Below are 17,456 nucleotides of genomic sequence, written 5' to 3' on the forward strand. Positions count from 1 at the left end.
ATCCAACTGTTGGCTGTTGAACAAGGAACAATGACACATGGATGGCCCTCCAGCCTATGTGGCTGGAATTTCCACCAACAAAGAGGACGCTTGTGCAGCAGAGGGTACCACCATTACAGAGGAAGAAAACGCCATACTGGTTCAAAATGATGGAAAAGCTTTACTTTTAATAATTGACGAGCTTCCCTTTTTCCATCATCCTGATCGTTCTACAAAGGAAAGAGGATGATGACAACACAGAAGCGGTGCATTCATTAGCTCAGGCACAACAGAAGGACACAAAAATCAAGTCAGTGACAGTGAAGAGGAGTAAGGACAAGTCTGCCGAGGTGTGTTCCAATACATAGAAGAACAAGAAGCTAAAAATTCTCTCAGTGCATTCGAGAAGAGGAATCGCAGGGGAAAGAACTTTAGCGTTTCGGGTAAACTGTAGCTTGTGGTGTGAAGTTATTAAAAGAAAAAGAAAATGTTTAGTCCCTGAATTCTGTCATGACAAGGCTCTATCTAGTATCCATAACTTCCTGATGATAATGCCCATACATCTTTGCATTCCCTTTTATTTATACCCTCAACCGCCACATTGCTCCTCTCAATTTATATTTTCTGTGCCTGCCACCTTCCTTTTAACTCCATTCTTCCAGGTATCCTCAACAAACTTATACTTTTGTAATTCGAACATAAGCCAATGATGTCCCCTTACCATCTTCTGTACTCACAGCTTTATAATCATGTATGTCCCACTTTTAACCAAGGTAATTCCAATCACTAGTCCGTTTTCAGCACAAATCTTCACAAGATCATTCTTATTCACAACATCGGGTAGCTCATTCCCCTTCATTTATACCCTCAACCGCCACATTGCTCCTCTCAATTTATATTTTCTGTGCCTGCCACCATCCTTTTAACTCCATTCTCCCAGGCATCCTCAACAAACTTATACTTTTGTAATTCGAACATTCAACTTTGTCCCTTGTGCATTTATATAAGAGTACTGTACTTGCATTGTTTAAGTCCTCAGCTGTAGTCCATCAACGCTAGCAACTTTGCCACAGCTCATCTTATGCAACGCTTTTACCACCTCATCTCGTTTTATCATACCAATTGCTATGACTCTCTTACTCTGCATAAAAGAGATTCCAAAACGCATCACATCCACCACTGTGTCAACGAACACCTTCAAAAGTCCTTCAAAATACTACACATCTTATACATTTTCTTTGTCTTTTACCTCTTCCCCATCCGCTCTCATCACTAGTCACTATTTTTTCTCTTGCTTTCCTCACCATTATTCATCTCCTTCCACTACATTTTCCTATTCCCTCTGAGGTTGATTTATATTCACTCAAAATTTCTCTAATATCTTCTGTTTCTGTACTTTTCTCTTGACCATAAACCACTGTCTCGTACTCCTCCAGATCTCTTGCACTCCTTCTCTTCATGCCCTATCCATACACCCAACCCCCTTTTATCTCTTTCACGAGTGAAGTAACTTCTTTATCATACCAGTTACTGCGCTTCATCAAACGTAGACATCCCACCTTCCACTTTCAACACACTTCATATGCTCCCACCCTATGCTATATTTCACTTATTCTCTCTAAGTATCTCTGCACGCTGACTTATTCTTAAGGCTCACTCGGATTCATCACTTCTTCCAAGTATATGAAGTTTATCATTTACCTAAAGCCATTATATTCTTTTACAGTCATTTCCACCAAGATGTTTATTGGTTTCTCCACCTGTTTTCCCAGTCATCTCATTCATATCCAACAGCCTACCTTTGCATGTTTGTCACTTAGTCATTCCAATGATACCTGTTTAGCTCTTAACCCCACTGACCCATGTATGCCACTGAGTGCATTTTTGTTCTTTCAAGCCAAGTACCCCAATCACTATTCCTTTTTCAGTGCATAAATCGACATCCTCCTCATTTACCCTCTCTCCCTCTCTCAAATCATACCCTCATTTGTCACATCACTTACTCTTGCATTCTGATCCCCCAAGAATCAATGATTTGCATCAAAAATTTAGAGGCACGTTCTCAGTTACTTCGTAAGAGCACTCTTTTCTTCTTGACTCCTTTCACTACCTGTTGTTTCATTACTAACAGTGACTCACCTGCAATTTTCATTCTGACTTAAATAAGTCTTGATCTTCCATCCTTACGCTTTTTGACACAGCCTTACAGTTCCTCCTCCATCAAATATGCCCACCCCCCTCCATCCACTTCCTCACTCTTACCCTGTCGCAAATCTCATGGACTACAGCCCTCGAATATTGCCGAATATCTACCCTTTTTCCCTTCAGCAGGTTTCATTCAGAGCCACAATATTCAATTAACCGTCATCTAACACAGTACCTATCCCTCCCATTGGCTCATCCTAATTATATTCACGCAAATTTGGACACGCCAGCTTTAGCCTTCCAGAACCAATCTTCGCCTGGCTCTTTTTTTCTGTTTCTGTTTATGGGAAAATATAATGCAAGAGGGGAGAGTTTCAAGCCCTCTCCCTCCCTCCTGCCTTTGTTAATCGTCTCGTACAACACGAAGAACATAAGAATTAAAGTTCTTACTCCCCTATACTTCGGGATAGATTTGCAAGAAAACATTTCAGAATACTTATACCAGTCGAGAATATGTTTGTCATCTTCTGTATAAGGAAACAAAGAATACTTTATGCTATTTTGTTACATCTTAATTTCACTATCTTTGCCCATTTGTCCGATATATGACTTTTACCTTGCTTATAATGACTTTAATACAAACTCCCACATGGTTTAGCAGAATAATTCATGGAGTGAATTTTTACTGTATCTAACTCTCTTTGAAGCTACACCAATACTGAATGCTTTAAAAGGGTATGTAGTCTAGAATAACTTTCACAGCAAAGGCAACGCTAGAAAGCTCTTGGTGACATAAGGTTTCTTAGGGGTCTGTCATGTAAGATATATTAATCAGGCTCAAGGACCAGTCGACAATAGCCTTAGGACACTTTAGTCAGAGCATATACGTATAATTCAGTGGCATTTCATTATCCACGAATACCAGAACTTAAAGAACCATAGAGGAAAACATCAACTCATTGATTACTGTGATGGTCTGAATAGTAGTAAATACATACATGACCACACGCTTGTTGGCTTAAGATATATGCTAAATCTATACCTGTAATTTTGTGAGTGATACAATCTAAGAAAGGCAAGGAACATTCATAAACATTTCATGGGTAAATCTAATCAAGTGTTTAAATTATTCAGTCTGGGAAAGATGTTACCCAGGTTTTCATCGTTAGGCATACACATATGACGTGATTCAACATTTATGAACCAATTTGCTTTGACAAGTAAAATCTTGCTCATTTTTCCGATTTCGAAGAAATTTGATGCAAGTTGCTTAGCGTAGGAGCCAGAAGGCTGACAAATTGCCAGCCCAAATGTCTATGCTTGATATTTACCATCGGATTTAACTTGCAATCCATAATGTAGATTCACAAATGATTAACGTTGGATGAGGTAGATTATGTTTAGAAGACAAAGGTGATACATCAAGGTTAACGAGTGTGTTATTCATCAAATAATTCGTAGGTGATGAAGCTAAGTAAACTTATCATGGATATCACAAGTTTGAGGTTTCTGTGTATTTATCAGCGCATTTATATCTACTTCCTGACCCAGCAGTCTCATCTCCATGACACTCCCGCAGCGCTCAGGAAGCCAACCACTTCCAGTGAGTGGGACCATATGTTTACAGATGTTTTGTGTTCGTCGCAATGGGTAGAATGTTGGTCCATTGACCAGTTAGAGTTCAGGATCTTTATTGTTGTAGTTGTCTCGTGGGTATGAAGGGTCCAGGGATGTGATGAATCAGTGTTTGTAGTAATGTAAGGATGGGTGATGTCCAGAGAGTAGACGGGAAAGTGTGACTCGTATTTGTCTGGGGAGTGTAGTTTCGGATGGATGTATGACTGGTCAGGGTGGTGTTTAAGACTTAGCTGGAGGGGTGATTATTTAGTGCTTTTAGTGTTTCGATTTCTGTAGGGGGTAGCCCGATCCGCCTTCTAACTACATCATGACGAAGAATGGTGGTTCGCCATCACCTTGAGAGGCCACAATGCACTGTAACACACTATGATTCCTCATACTGGAATGAGGAGGAGAGAGAGGAACTATCCATTGCTAGGGACTCACACTAACACCACGGTCATGATCCCAGAGGTCGTCATTGATGCAATGATCCTGCTGACCTCAGCGTTCATTAGCAGTGCCATTATTTGTGATCTCAACGGTCATTATTGTTGCAATTACGCTGATCCCAGCGGTCGTTACTGATGCAAATGACCCTGACACCAACGACCATCAATGGCGCAGTTATCCTGACCTTAGAGATCATTGTTGGTTTAATGATTACGACCTCATCATTAACTCTGTTACATCTTGACTACAGCAGTTGTTACTTTGTCCGGTGATGTAAACTTAAGTAGCATAACTAGTGTTATCATCCTGACCACAGGAGGAGTTACTGTTACTATCATCCTGACCACAGGAGGAGTTACTGTTACTATCATCCTGACCACAGGAGTAGTTACTGTTACTATCATCCTGACCCCAGGAGTAGTTACTGTTACAGTTACTATCATCCTGACCACAGGAGTAGTTACTGTTACTATCATCCTGACCACAGGAGTAGTTACTGTTACTATCATCCTGACCCCAGGAGTAGTTACTGTTACTATCATCCTGACCACAGGAGTAGTTACTGTTACTATCATCCTGACCACAGGAGTAGTTACTGTTACTATCATCCTGACCCCAGGAGTAGTTACTGTTACTATCATCCTGACCACAGGAGTAGTTACTGTTACTATCATCCTGACCACAGGAGTAGTTACTGTTACAGTTACTATCATCCTGACCACAGGAGTAGTTACTGTTACTATCATCACAAATTTAGGAGTAACACTGTTACTGATATCCTGATTGCATGAGTTATTACTGTTGATATCATCCAGACCACAACAGTAACCACTATTAGCGTTATCCAAACTCGAGCAATTACTGTCTGCAAAATAATCATAATTACTGTAGTAATTATCAAACACAATGACCCAGAGCCTAGTTTTTTTTTTTCACAGGTATAATGGTATAGTGTTGTTGATGCCAGCAGTCATTACTGGCATAATGGTCCATCTCCAAGGGTCATTACAATGATCACGACTCGAACTATCGAATTTGGTACAACATTCTAGGCCGAGGGGTCATGACTAGTACAATTATAATGATGCTGATGGTCATTATTGGTAATGTCACACGCCACTTCAGGCGAGGTATCTAGCTGTACAGTGACCCTGACCCAACCATGAAAGTCCTTAATATAGAACATAAAGTTTCTCTTACTGTCACTATGTACTGAACTGCGTCGCTCTAGTCTAGGTAACTAGTTAACTCTAATCTAGGTACCAGAATTATTCATCAGTATCAGTAAAGTTTCCTCTAATTCTCGTGTCCTTGAATGATTTCTTATTCTTTATCGATGTTAACTTTCATTATCGTACTGATACCTTGTTTTACGTAATGTATTTTCAGTGTTGCTTGTTATGCCTTAAGCTGCACTTGGCACTTTAACAACACACAACGCATAATAGTCTCCAAAATCATGGTTGGCTAGTCTTCTGATTTTATTGATACGGTAAAATGTCTTGGGTAAAAGATATGAAAGGAATATGAAAAAGAAAACCATAACTTTCTCCTTCATCGTCTCTTAAAAGATGACCGTAAATATGGTGACTTTACTGAAGTAAGCTTTAAAGGAAAAAAAATTCAATGTTAAACGCATCCGTTATGTATGTTGAAATGGAAACTTTTAATACTATTTTCGTAGTGTTACTCCATAGGTAAAGGGCATTACTATCATTCAGGCAATGTGAAGTTCATACTGAGTACATAAATAAATGACCAACAAAGGTATTTATCACCTGCCTCTCATTTGAGAGAGAAGGTATTAATTTTTTCTATTGTAAAAGAAAACACGTATCCCTGGGGCGGTTCTAATGGAGCATTTATGTCATTTGAAATTCATGTCTTTGAAGACTGCAGGGTAAAACACAAACAAGGTACTTAACAGTCATTAAGTAGCACTGCTTGGAAATTATACAGCACTAAAGCTATATGTGTGTGCAGTCCTTCATATGTCATTCAACACTCGCTAGCTCTCTGTTGTTTTTACAAAAATTTCTCGTCAGATAGTTTGCTTCATCAAAGTGTAAATCAAATGTCCTATATTCATATTGACTTTGCTCTTGAAATACACAAGACGTTTAGGCCATAGGAACACTGCTCATCTTCAGTCTAAATCATTATAAACGATACAACAGAATATATTGAACAACACGGGAATGAATCACATCTTGAAATGTTGTCTACGTCACAGCTCTCATTTGTGGCATTTTAGGATGTGATTCATTCTTCTTGAGTTCTTTACGTTGTGTTGTATCATTTATAGTTAATTTGACTGACGACGGGCAGTGTTCGTGTGCCCGAAACGTTTCGTGTATTTCAAACAAGAAAAGAAATCTATTGTTAGATATATACAGGTCTTTAATAAGCAGCATATTAGAGAATATATATATATATATATATATATATATATATATATATATATATATATATACATATATATATATATATATATATATATATATATATATATATATATATCATCCCCGGGGATATGGGAGAAAGAATACTTCCCACGTATTCCCTGCGTGTCGTAGATGGCGACTAAAAGGGAAGGGAGCGGGGGGCTGGAAATCTTCCCCTCTCATCTTTTTTTTTTTTTAATTTTCCAAAGGAAGGAACAGAGAAGGGGTGTGCTAAAACAGTATGGACGTATTGAGAGGATAAGTGACAGATAACTCCAAAAGAATGCATGTCTGAAGTGAAAGTGTTTAATCAAAGAAGAGGTGGAAGGATGGAGTGAATGACACCGTTGAGAGCTTGAGGCCTAAAAATACAGGAGAATGTGAGATGTGCAAGGAATTGAACTCATTGGAGCATATTGGTGAATAATGGGGGACGTGCTGTCAGTGAACTGAACAGGGCATGTGAAACGAACATAGAAAACCAAGGAAAGGTTTGCCGGGCCTGATAGTGATTGGGGGCTCTGGTTTCGATGCATTATACAAGAAAGCTTAAAAGTGGAATAGTGGTTCCAACAATGTTATATGGTTGTGAGGCGTGGGCGATAGATAGAGTTGTGCGGAGGAGGGTGGATGTGCTGTCCCTTGCGCTACCCTTCTAACGCTAGAAACGATAAACAGGTACGAAAGAAAAAAGTATATGTATATGATACTTGCTTGCTGTGTCCCGCCTTAGCGAGGTAAAACCAGGAACAGATACGAAGACTGCCTCATTTGCTTACATATACTATCTAGCTCTCATGTTTAATGCCCCATAACCAGAGCTCAGCAAGAGCAAAGCGCCGAAGACCGTTCCGTGATTTTCTTGATTGATTCATGTGTCCTGGTTCACCCAAATAACAGAGCGTCACTCCCCGTATACCACATCACTCCACTTATAGCATCTTACTCTTATTTAGGTGTGCTTGATACTCAGCAATATTAAGAGTGTCGCATTTTCTTTTGTATTTGGTTGTAGGTCATTTGATATCTTCTAACCAAGCAAAATCATTCTAACCAGTGATATTTTGATGTTTGTAATCTAACACATCCACCCACGGGTAACCTTATAAGATAACGTTCTTTCTATACTTACCTGGGTAATGTTCCCGTTGATTGCTTTAACCTCTATTCTATTACGCGCGCTCACCTCTCCAGCCTTTGTGAAATATTATCAGAAGCTGAGCCTCCACGTGAACATATTAGTTTGGATTTTAACCTGATTATTATCTCTTCAATTATTCATTTTGAACAATATATTTACATATGCCAAACTTTCGGTTGAGTAATAGATGTTGCTGAAATATTGGCTGTTCAGTTAAAAACTTAAGCTTAAGTAGTTATGATTTTCATTTACGACATAGAAAAACATAGCTAAGAAGACTGACATCACGTCATCTCTCTATATATCTATCTATCTATTTACCTCTCTATCTATCTATCTTTATCTTTTTATTTATTTATTATACTTTGTCGCTGTCTCCCGCGTTAGTGAGGTCGCGCAAGGAAACAGACGAAAGAATGGCCCAACCCACCCACATACACATGTATATACATACACGTCCACACACGCACATATACATACCTATACATCTCAACGTATACCTATATATACACACACAGACATATACATATATACACATGTACATTATTCATACTGTCAAATGACGGTCATGTCAAGCCTCAATTTGTTCCTGAGTGCCTCAGCCAGTGACTTGGTCGTACCAGCAACATTCGCTAAACGAGATTACTTTTCATTGGTGTTGAAAATCCCCTGACAAAACGAAAGGAGAAAATATCGGGAAAACTAAACCAATATATGGACGAAGATTTCCTCCACAGTTTGAGAGATTAAGGCACGTGTGAACAAATAATTATGATTGACATAGCGGAAACATACGAGCGTTTTAGTGAATAAGCCGGCTCCCCTCCCGTTCCTACAGGAATATGATTATCCAATACTTCGCCAGCAGTAAGACCAAGTAAGGGCAACATTTTGATAAAGAAATATGCATGTCTCATTTCCTTTTACAGTGCTGGTGGCAAGTGCGGTCGAGTTTTAATTCTTATGAAGGAAGGAATATACTGTATACTGTGTTTTCGTGACGAATATGTAAGCCCTACATGAAACCCGTTGGTTGCTTTACTAATTCATTTCATGCATTTTCATTATTAGGTCTTTGCACTTCGATGCTTTGGATGGGTAATAGTCGGATGCCACTTAATGTGAAGAGAAATTGGCTTTCAATCTTATGCAGTCATGACTGTGCTTCCCTAGATAACTGATAAGAATTGCTAGTTACGAATATAGAGATAAGTTCTAATCTAGGGCACTTAAGCAAAAACGGAAATATATTTCTTATTTGATAAACGACATCACTAATATCTATCTTCCTTTCTGAACTTATCAATGATTTTCTCCACCTTAATTGCGTTATGATGAACTCCATTATTCCCCGCTGGTAAAGGATAAACCATAATTGACTTGAAGCAAACTATTGTGAGGTAGGCTAGTCGGGCTATTTATCATTCTCTAGTTATGTTCGTTTATATAAGGGTACGCTGATGCTCCCATGCTCTCGCCTGAGTGTGTCGACTATAACACTAGCATCTTTGCAAGCATTGTAAATAAGTTCATACGGTTATGAGCAGTATGTTGCTTGGGAAACTTAAGGAAACGTGTTGGGTCTCGCGCGGTGCTAGATGATGAAATATACTAATCGCAAGGCACATCGGGTCCACATAGATTCTCATGCAAGAAGTAACTCGTCAGACTATATCTCATAAGTGTATACTGGTATACCGAGCATATATTATCACCACGTATGTCTCAAAAGTTTAGATTCTCCAATACTCGTATCATCATGGAACGGGCCTTTTTCTTTTTTTCTTTGCTTTCTAAGCTTTTCTGAAGGCTGCCAGTCAGTGAAGATCCTGCCATAACTACGACAGTATGTTCTCGTTCTTTGAGAGTAATCCACCCTACAACTCAGGAGGTGAGGCGCCCTATGCTCAAGGGCGGCCCCGCCGGTGGTGAGGGACCTAAGCACTGGACCTAGAGGGGGTTAGGCTTGTTATCCCACCGGGGTCCCCTATGAGAGCCAGGTTTTCTCTGAGTACGTTCCCGCCCAAACTAGTTGGCGTAAGAAAGTCGCTGGCAGGTAGGAACGAAAAGGTAAACGCTGCCAATGATATATATACTCGTTACTTGGAACATATTTCCCGTTTTTTCTTGTTTATCCGAGAATTCCCTTTCAGTGGGGATTCTGCTGAAACTGATATGTTTGGTGGACTAACTGGCTCGCACATAAAAATGACACCGAACGAGGGGAGAACAGGCGTCGGGTTGAAAATACTGCCAATCTTTTGACTTGATGTCCCTCCCTATCCTTTGACACCACCAAACATCCGGTTCTGCACCAGATATATAAACTTTCTGTTATATCCAGAAACTTGTATGGTTTCAAAGGGTCCTGCGTTGTATGGAACACCAAATGAATGAGTAAATGATGGGCTAGAACGTAGCGGTCATCTACTATCATCTATTTAGCCTTCGCTATACGTTATCAGATGTAGTTTACGGACACAGACCGACGGCCATAAGCTGGGATATTTCTTCATCGAGTGAAAGCAAAGCTCCGTGCTTTCCTTTGTCGTCATGAGTGAGGATGATGACTGACATCCACATCTGACCTTCTGGGACATTATCAGTGTTAGTGAGAGGCAGGACTAACATGGTATCTCATCTCTCTCGGACCTTGTCAGTATTACTGAGTGTCAGGACCAAGAGGCACAACAACGGTGCTCTGGTGCCCCAGACCTTGTCAATATTGGTGAGCGGAGAGGACTATAACGAGCACAGCCTGAGGGTATCCGCTGTCCCGGGTGTTACCAATATTTTTTGCTGGCCAGAATCAGATATAGTTCACTTGACAACCATAGAGCTTTGTACTCAAAGATTTCTAGGATATTCTATGTTTCTGCTCTCGAACGAATATATATATATATATATATATATATATATATATATATATATATATATATATATATATATATATATATATTTAGTCTGTTTCCTTGCGCTATACTAGAAAACGCGGGAGACAGCGACAAAGTATATAAAAAAAAAAAAAAAAAATATATATGTTGGAAAGGATCACAATTTTGCGTGTGATCAAGATATTCCTATGAGTCCACGGGGAAAATGAAACACGATAAGTTCCCAAGTGCACTTTCGTGTAATAATCACATCATCAGCGTCTTGGACAATCGCATGTTTACCAAATGGCGTCCTAGCTTCGTCTCTTTGTTGCATATCAACTGACTGTTATATTCATCTCTTGCGTCTCCCCTAATGATGTGATTATTACACGGAAGTGCACTTGGGATCTTATCGTGTTTAATTTTCATCCTTGAGTTGCCAATGGCCACACAATAACCATGTGATGCAGCAGCTTGCCTAGTATGGCGTGGTCTAGCTCGTGGTGTGGGAACATAAGCAGCCAGCTTTCGGGAGCAAAAACCACAGTAATACCTGTAGAAGAGGGAAAGTGAACCAACATTGCGGCGCGGAGCAAGCGGGTCAAGTTTTGAGGTTAGCCTGGGAGAGGTTATAAGTCTGACCGCCTTTAACCCAACACTGTTATACAAGGATGCATAGCTACAACCACCCCAAATGTGAGAGCAGTACCCGATACATAAACGAATCAATCCCTTGTATAAAAGGAGCAACTGTTCAGAAGAAAAGAAATTTCGACATCAAAATAGGACTCTCAGTTTCTAAGAGACAGACTTAGCTATCTCCATAATGTGAGGTTTCCAAGAAGGGGTGGATGTTACTGTGATATGAAGTATATTCAATGGGTCAAGATGTATGGTTTGGTGGCCATATATCTTGGCCTTACGTATCAGCATAAGACTAGTGATAGGAAGGATTAAGAATCGAATGCAATATTTGTTGTTTTTTGGGATTTTGGTCATCAGTGTGACAGGAGCAATGCTCATACCATCAAATACAATAACTCAGCAACAGATAGCAATATTGTTCCATCATTTTTTATCGAGCATAATAGAGATATTATTATGGATGAAAATATTGGTTTTTATGAATCAGATAACTTTATAGAAAAAAAAAAAGGGATGTGAATATGTTTCTGAGAATATAGGCTTATCTGATTTATTGATTTGAGAGAGAGACGAGGTGGTCGAGGGAAACCATAACCTTAATCCCACTACCTGTTTCTTGATTCATTTCCCTGCCTCGCCCAGTGGCGGCTGGTGTGTAATATTTTGGTTCTCTCAGTCTGTACCCAGTCATGTCAGTGTATTCATAGGAAAGTGTTTGACACTTCGTATTTTTCGTTTACTTGTGGCTCTACCTGGATCTTATATACGTCCGATAGTCGTATACTACTTGCATATATGTGATACATATGATACTGCAGGAAAGTTAACTCGTCCACAGAAGGTAACTGATAAATGCATAAAAAGCAGATATTAGATCACGCGCATCACCGTGACATACTATGATATATATATATATATATATATATATATATATATATATATATATATATATATATATATATATATATATATATATATATATATATATATTCTTTTCTTTTAAACTATTCGCCATTTCCCGCGTTAGCGAGGTAGCGTTAAGAACAGAGGACTGGGCCTTTTTTGGAATAGCCTCACCTGGCCCCCTCTGTTCCTTCTTTTGGAAAATTAAAAAAAAAAAAAAGAGAGGGGAGGATTTCCAGCCCCCCGCTCCCTTCCCTTTTAGACGCCTTCTACGACACGCAGGGAATACGTGGGAAGTATTCTTAATCCCCTATCCCCAGGGATATATATATATATATATATATATATATATATATATATATATATATATATATATATATATATATATATATATATATATACATATAAAGGATTTGTATGTAGCATTTATGGATCTGGAGAAGGCATATGATAGAGTTGATAGAGATGCTCTGTGGAAGGTATTAAGAATATATGGTGTGGGAGGCAAGTTGTTAGAAGCAGTGAAAAGTTTTTATCGAGGATGTAAGGCATGTGTACGTGTAGGAAGAGAGGAAAGTGATTGGTTCTCAGTGAATGCAGGTTTGCGGCAGGGGTGTGTGATGTCTCCATGGTTGTTTGATTTGTTTATGGATGGGGTTGTTAGGGAGGTGAATGCAAGAGTTTTGGAAAGAGGGGCAAGTATGAAGTCTGTTGTGGATGAGAGAGCTTGGGAAGTGAGTCAGTTGTTGTTCGCTGATGATACAGCGCTGGTGTGAGAAACTGCAGAAGCTGGTGACTAAGTTTGGTAAAGTGTGTGAAAGAAGAAAGTTAAGAGTAAATGTGAATAAGAGCAAGGTTATTAGGTACAGTAGGGTTGAGGGTCAAGTCAATTGGGAGGTAAGTTTGAATGGGGAAAAACTGGAGGAAGTAAAGTGTTTTAGATATCTGGGAGTGGATCTGGCAGCGGATGGAACCATGGAAGCGGAAGTGAATCATAGGGTGGGGGAGGGGGCGAAAATCCTGGGGGCCTTGAAGAATGTGTGGAAGTCGAGAACAATATCTCGGAAAGCAAAAATGGGTATGTTTGAAGGAATAGTGGTTCCAACAATGTTGTATGGTTGCGAGGCGTGGGCTATGGATAGAGTTGTGCGCAGGAGGATGGATGTGCTGGAAATGAGATGTTTGAGGACAATGTGTGGTGTGAGGTGGTTTGATCGAGTAAGTAATGTAAGGGTAAGAGAGATGTGTGGAAATAAAAAGAGCGTGGTTGAGAGAGCAGAAGAGGGTGTTTTGAAATGGTTTGGGCACATGGAGAGAATGAGTGAGGAAAGATTGACCAAGAGGATATATGTGTCGGAGGTGGAGGGAACGAGGAGAAGTGGGAGAACAAATTGGAGGTGGAAAGATGGAGTGAAAAAGATTTTGTGTGATCGGGGCCTGAACATGCAGGAGGGTGAAAGGAGGGCAAGGAATAGAGTGAATTGGATCGATGTGGTATACCGGGGTTGACGTGCTGTCAGTGGATTGAATCAGGGCATGTGAATCGTCTGGTGTAAACCATGGAAAGTTGTGTGGGGCCTGGATGTGGAAAGGGAGCTGTGGTTTCGGGCATTATTGCGTGGCAGCTAGAGACTGAGTGTGAACGAATGGGGCCTTTGTTGTCTTTTCCTAGTGCTACCTCGCACACATGAGGAGGGAGGGGGAAGGTATTCCATGTGTGGCGAGGTGGCGATGGGAGTGAATAGGGGCAGACAGTGTGAATTGTGTGCATGGGTATATATGTATGTGTCTGTGTATGTATATATATGTGTACATTGAGATGTATAGGTATGTATATATTGCGTGTGTGGACGTGTGTGTGTGTATACATTGTGTATGGGGTGGTTTGGGCCATTTTCTCGTCTGTTTCCTTGCGCTACCTCGCTAACGCTGGAGACAGCGACAAAGTATAAGAAATATATATATATATATATATATATATATATATATATATATATATATATATATATATATATATATATATATATATATATATATATGCCAGTTTCCAACTAGTTTTCTTATTACTTGGTGATCTTCATGGGCTCCTGATTTTCCCTTCACTACTACATTGCAATATCCATGTCACCTGGATATAAGATTGCAATACCTATGGATATGGCGATGGGTCTGTGACTTCACATAATTCTTACGTCAGATGATATCCTTCCTGTCTCTTACGATTCTATTAAACCTTTCCCTCTTACAAGGAACGTTTAAGATTAGTATTCTAGAATATTACGCATAGAATAATGAGCTACAATTCAACTTAGCTAAACAGTTCGAGAGATAGCGTAGGTTGGTGGGGGTTCACCTTGTACATCAAAATGGGGGTTGTAAGGGTGGCAGTTAGTTCATCCACATCAACATGAGCGTTTCCTGACCCCACACTGCTCCCTGGCTTCATGGCCTATTCTATATTCTGTATTAGACTTCCATCCCTTAGCGAATGCTTCTTAATACGATTACGAAGTGTTGATAATCAACATGCATTATATAAACACTATATGGAAGTACCCGACCTTGGCAGAAGTGGGTAGCCGTCCATAGGCATTGAGGTGAGAGGTTCGACCGCCACCTCCCGCCCTCACTCCTCACAGAAAACGTTAGGCAGTAGTCAACATTGGATTACTTACCTAAATTCAATGATTTACTTTTAACTTATACTAGTCTATCCCAAACAATTCTATTCATTTACTATATATATATATATATATATATATATATATATATATATATATATATATATATATATATATATATATATATATATATATATAAATATATATATATATATGGGGATAGGTGTAGAAGAATATTACCCCATTATCCCATGCATGTCGGGCAAGGTGACTAAAAGAGGCAGGAGCGAGGGTGCCAGAAGCATTTCTCTCCTTATGTTTCAGTTTCTGAATATGGAAACAGATGGAGTCAGTCGAAGAGTGCTCATTCTCCTTCAAGACCCTGGCAGGGATGTCTGAATTTGTGTAGACTTGGATGAAAATGAAAGTGAATTAACAAAGGTAATTGTTGGTGCTTATGGTGCTTATGTACCAGGTCGAGAGAGGAGTGAAGAAGACAGGCGAGTGTTTTGGGTGTATCTGAGTGAGTTCCTCAGCCCTTTTTATGTAAGGGACTGAGGCTTACTGATGGGTGAACTGGATGCAAGAGTGGGTGTTGTGGCAGTTGAGGATACTATCTGGGGTGTAGAGTACCCAATGTGAACGAAAATCTTTAACAGCTTGTGGACTTATGTGTTGAAAAAGACTGGTAATTGGTAATAACTGATTTTAAGAAAGGGAAATACGTATACGTGCGTGAGTGAAGTTGGAGTTAGTTAGCATTGCTGGATAATCATGTATCAAATTACAGGTGTGCAAAGAGGAGGTTTCTGTATGTAAGCGTGCTGGGAGGAGCAACTGGTAGGTTGCCTGATAACAACTTGGTGGAGGTAAGGGTGAAAATCTGCCATAGCTTTAGGAAAAGGAAATAGTTTAGATGGGAAGAGGGTGGTGAAAGTGAGTGAGCCTGAAAAATAGGTTTGAGTGAGGAGATATCAGTAGAGATCGAGAGAAGAATAGCAATAGGTTAGAGTTAGCGAAAGAAGCGAAGTGGACGAAGAATGGAAGTTTTTTTGTTTTTTTTTTGAAGCAGTGTCTAAACGTGCGGGAGACGTATTATGGATGGTGGAGTGTGGGAATGAATAGTAATTGCTATGATGAGGATACTAAGTTGTTGATGAACGGGGGTACAGAGGTGTATGTACATTAACTGCGGGAAAGGACTACCAGTGATTGGAAGATGTACAAGAGAACGCAGCAGGAGGCCAAGAGGAAGGTGGAAGTGATGGATGATGTGAGAGAGTATTGGCAAACTTCGGGGAATAAAAAAGTTTTGGAAGGAGTTGATCAGTGTGAGGAGAATAAGAGAAGAAGTGGGAGTGGCAAGAAGAAAAGAGGAGGTGAAAAGGAAGTAGCGTGAGTATTTTGAAGGACTGTTGAGTATATGAGATGATAGGGTGTCAGATGTGTTGCGTTTGGGACGTGAAGGCATGTGGATCGAGAGTCAAATCAAATGATTTGTGGAAAGAGGAGATTTAGTGAAAGTCTTGCATAAGTTGCAGTGTGGCAAAATTCCAGGAGTGGTTGCTATTATGGTTGAAAATCTTAAGATAGGGGATGACGGGGCTGTTGACTGGTTAGTTAAGAATCTCACGGTCCGTATAGCTCAAGGTGAGGTGCCTTGCCTTTGTATAATGGCAAGGTTGATAAGATAGAATGTTCATATTACAGAAATATGTTGAGAATATCTAGTAAGTTTCATGAGAGTCTGGTGATGAGAGGAGAGTTGTGCTTCAAGAGCGGTAGAGGGTTAGTGAACCAGGGGTTATAAGAAGTCTTGGATGTAGTTACTCTGATCAGTTTTTCAACCAATGTAATACTGTTTTTGTTCATGGGTGAAGATGAGTTTATCAGGTACAAACGGGTGATTATAGCTAGTCCATCTTCCTGCCGGTAGTAACAGCACTTTCTTGCTCAGCTGCACGGCTCTCGTTTTCTAACAAGTGGAACTGGTTGCTGGGTCTGTGTATTTAACCGTTCTTTTCGTTGACTCGGGTGTATTATGTGCATAAATTTCATTTTTTCTAAATATTGGAGAAAATTGACTTTCGTCTGTTTTGAAAGCAGTCTTTGAGGTCATGAGCTTTCTATTCTTGGTTCTTCCCGTTATTGCAGAAGCAGCTGAGTCATGCTCATCTCTCCTTTGCCTTTTGGCCAAGTGATTATTCTCGTCCATACTGTAACATTATGATGTCTTATATTCCCTTAAACTACCAGTATTGCCTACATTAAAACCATCATCATCAACTCTGCTGAATGTTCTACAATTTTCTCTTTATTTACACTGTACAGACATAAAACATAGTTTCCCTGTGTATCTTCCGTCCTTCTACATTCTGTTGTGTCTGCTGTTGTACGTCAGTGACGTACAGATAAACAAAGATAGATAAGTTAGAAATCTCACTCTGAATGAGATAGCCGACCAGGTTTTCCTAAATTGGTTCGGACATAAGGAGAGGATTAGTGAAGCTAGACTGATTAAGAGGAAATGAGTGAAGAAGGCTTCGTGTTATATGGACCTGAACATTCGGGAGGGCTGGAGCTGGGATGGACTGAACTGGATAACGTCATGCCGACCATGAGCTGAACCAAG

This window comes from Panulirus ornatus, chromosome 18 (genome assembly GCF_036320965.1).
Source record: "Panulirus ornatus isolate Po-2019 chromosome 18, ASM3632096v1, whole genome shotgun sequence".
NCBI lineage: Eukaryota > Metazoa > Arthropoda > Malacostraca > Decapoda > Palinuridae > Panulirus > Panulirus ornatus.